The sequence below is a fragment of the Vicugna pacos genome, chromosome 11 (genome assembly GCF_048564905.1).
Source record: "Vicugna pacos chromosome 11, VicPac4, whole genome shotgun sequence".
In the NCBI taxonomy this organism is placed as follows: domain Eukaryota; kingdom Metazoa; phylum Chordata; class Mammalia; order Artiodactyla; family Camelidae; genus Vicugna; species Vicugna pacos.
Window position 1 is genome coordinate 18727847 of NC_132997.1, and position 3795 is coordinate 18731641.

General features: G+C 35.4%; 1 long non-coding RNA gene and 1 other non-coding gene across 2 annotated transcripts; both read right to left on the reverse strand.

The window, feature by feature from the left end:
- Positions 1-269: 269 nt before the first annotated feature.
- Positions 270-1632, reverse strand: LOC140699691 (uncharacterized). The gene is made up of 2 exons (XR_012077936.1): positions 1546-1632; positions 270-555 (listed from the first exon to the last, which is right to left on the reverse strand). It is a non-coding gene; the product is annotated as an uncharacterized lncRNA (long non-coding RNA).
- An 811-nt stretch (positions 1633-2443) lies between these two features.
- LOC140699940 (small nucleolar RNA SNORA25) lies at positions 2444-2570 on the reverse strand. The gene has a single exon (XR_012078167.1). It is a non-coding gene; the product is annotated as a small nucleolar RNA SNORA25 (small nucleolar RNA).
- Between the last annotated feature and the right edge of the window lie 1225 nt (positions 2571-3795).

Below are 3795 nucleotides of genomic sequence, written 5' to 3' on the forward strand. Positions count from 1 at the left end.
TGCAAAGATGGCTTGCCATCTTCTGATTCCATCTCCCTCAGCACCTTATGTTCTAGCTGTATCAGATTTTACCATCCATTTCTTGTCACTTTATTGGTTACTTTTCAAAATCCAATTTAAATATTGTTGTACAAGTATATTTAATCATTCCTTTTCTGTGTTTCTATAGTATCTTATTTAAATAACTAAAAAAATGCCTTTATACTGGGTAGTGGTTACTCAGACATCTATCGGTTCTCTACTAGTCTATGAGCTATGAAGGAAGGGTCTATGTTTCTATTTTTTATTTTCTATTAATTTCATAGAAGCCTGATGAAGCCAAGTTAAGAGGCAAAAGACAATGCACAAAAAACATTTATCCTCACAATATTCATGAGGTATGCACATAAGATACTGCATTTTCCAACTGGAAAGAGCCTACCCATAGCCTGGATGCAATCTACAGGTTGCTATGATATGGTCACTACTCAGGTTTGTCCAAGAAACCTGGCATTTTCTTTGTCTTTGGAGGACCAGCCATGCTTCTCCATTTTTTCCAGTTCATCTGACTATTCTCTGTGGAAAAACAAAAGCCAAGTGGTTTTTAGATAATCATGATTTTAATACAGTAAAACTCCATGTATTTTGATATTTTTAGCATCTGTTTGAGGTAAAGCTTGACTTAATTCATGACACATTTTAAAATGTTTAAATATGTTTAATACAAACCAGCTCATCTCCAAATCTTCCAAATGCTATTGGCTATCAGTGATGTGCCAAAAAAAATTTTTTTTATTTATTCCAGCATGCTTTGAAACAGTACAGTTTTCCTCCCTTGTTTTTTTAGCTGTTTATAATGCTGTCTGGAATGGAAGACTTTCATTTTAAAGTGGTATTTCTCTCAGAAAGTAATCAAGTTTAATTTGAAAGTAAATTAATCCTTAAGGTGTTATAACATTTTTAAAGAAAAGAAATATGTATTTGATTATTTCAATCATTGTTTTTGCCTATTTGTTTTCAGAAAAGAAAAGTACAATTTAATTATTAAGTCATGGAACAAAAAGAAAAGATTTTGATTCTTTCAAATTTTTTTTGACACAAAACTGGCTCTAGGTTTCTTTTCTTTCTCATTGTCCTCTTTCACCCTTTAAAACCCAAGCTAAAAATTTATTGCTCTCAGTTTGGTTATAGCAGAGGATCCTCTGCATTTTAACATAAGGCAGAATATTTTATAGGTTTCAAAACACAAAATTTATTCTTAATAGAGAATTTAGATGATCATTATTTTCAGTCTTATCTCTGTAATTCACAAAGATATTTCAAGACAGTCAAAATCCTACATTTTCTAAGTGCATTAATAAGTCTGAGTCGACCACCGTATCTTGGGTTTGAGTCTAGTCCTCAGAAGTTAAAATTCCTTCAACATTTTTTGTTGTTTAAACATAAAGGCAGCTCAGCCATAAACTGCTGTAAATGATAGAACCTGAGAGATTTCTAACAAAGCTATTTTGTGTTTTGTATTCACTGATTGATTTGAAATGCAGGCTTTTCTGTTAATGGGATTACCTAGCAAAGACTAGCTCCTCAAAGGAAGCTTCTTTCAGCAGGGAAAGATTTGATGACAGATCAATAGATCTTCTGAGGGCTTGATCCATTTGGCTATTGGAAGGTAATACAACAAAAAGATACAGAGAAGTAAAGGAGATGGTTTGGCTTCAGTATAACCTTCACTAAAAAGCCTGCCTTGCCCACCTTCATCCTCATTATAACAAGTCTCTGTCCACAATAACACAGAACCTTAAATTTGTTCTGTTCTGAGCTTACTACAATGTCTTACTGGTGCTACACATGGATGTCTACTTCTTCTACTGACTGGAGCTTATTGGAGAGAAGGGCTATGTCCTGTGTATCTCTGTGGTCTTAGTGACCAGTATGATTCACGGTACAGTCAGCCCTCTGTATCTTCAGGGTCTGCATTTGTGGATTCAACCAAACACAGATCCAAAATTCTCAGGCATAAAATTTCATGAAGTTCCAAAAAGCAAACTTGAATTTGCTGTGCTCCAGCAACATCTTACATAGCATTTATGTTGTATTAGAAATTATAAGTAATCAAGAGGTGATTTCAAGTATACAGGAGGATGTGTGTGGGTTATATGCAAACTATGAACAATTTTATTTAAGGGATTGAGCATCTGGGGATTTAGGTAGCAATCCCCTGCAGATACCGAGGGATAACTGTATGTAGTTACAAGTCAGTAATTTTTTTAAAGACAGAAAAATTAAATCAGTAATTGAATAGGAAAAAAGAAGGCCTCCATGTCCTGGGAGAAGAGAGAGATAAAAGGAGGAAAGTTAATGACAAGACAATCAAAACAAGAAATATTGAAGTCATAATGATATACACATACTGCCAACTGTTTACCATCATCCTAGAGTAAAATGAAGGTCTTTTATCTTTTTATCTTCTATCACCATTAGGAAACATAGCACTATTGAGTGACTATTACAACCAACAAAGAACTCAATCATTGATCGCAGTGTTAAGAGCTCCTGGGTTTTGGTCCCATCAGCCCTCTTTGAAATGACCTATAAAATGAGGGTCCTTATGAGGTAATTTGATATTCAAATAGATAACTATGCATGCTTGAGACAGAATCGGTCATGTCAAACACCAGGATACAACTACATTAAGAAATAAGAAGGCTGCATCCAGCAAAGGTACATGTGAATTCACTCATCTATACATTCATTCAACACAACGCTCTCAAGTACATATCATTCATCTCTTATGCAGGAATACTTATGTGTAGAAAGTTACAAAAATAAAGCTAACTTAATGTTAATCAAATCTGCAATATTCTGCTATTCATTGCTACATCAAGGCCAACTGTTTCTTCTTGCCTGACATCTTGGTTTTCTCCTTGCAAGTCATGTGGGATCAAGCAAAAGTCAGTATTTTTCTACCTGTTAAAAACCCCAATTTCTCACTCTTATCAGCAACCATCAACTATGTAAAACTAGTGCTACAAATTCATACCAGAACTTAGAGGTCATCTGGATAATTTTGGCTTTGTTTGACCTCCAAAGTTAATATAGTCTCAAGTGTTCTCCTCTGGTTCTTCTTTAAAAAAATGAATTTGAGGGATTATTTATTCATCCACCCATTCAATCAAAAGCTGACTGTTTACCAGGCATTACACTAGGCACTGGAGATAACAAGATAAATGCCGGGCTTCTGACTGCAGCAAAATCCCACCTCACAAAATACCCAGTTACTCATAATATCACTCTTATTTGCTCAAACCTTCTATAGTGATCTCTTCCTCTGCTTTTTAAAACTGTATATAACCCTCTATGAAGAGAATGTTGGTGATCTCACTGCCATACCAGTGGTGATGAGAGTTACTTATTGAAATAGGTTCATTTTCCCTTATGGCCAAAGCTATGTGCAAAGTAGCTGCACACTAACACATCGATTACCAACATAAAAGAACCTCCAAGTTCTAAACATTTAAATAACAAACTTTCACTCTCCAAATCCCAGGCACATACCTTCTAAGATTAAATCATTTCAGTCTCCAGGACAGGGGTTATCATTTGGTTACTTCCTTTCTTTTACTGTTCACGTCTTCCCACCCTGACCTCGATTATCTGCAGAAGGTTTGTTCCAGAATATCATTTTCTCGGTTTCCTATTTGCCTATACATGAACTAGTCCCCTGCTGCTAATTTGGAGGCTTTCACTGGTTACCAAAGATTAATCCCACCCAACACCCAGACACACTATTCACCCAACCACTGGCCAGAATGGATC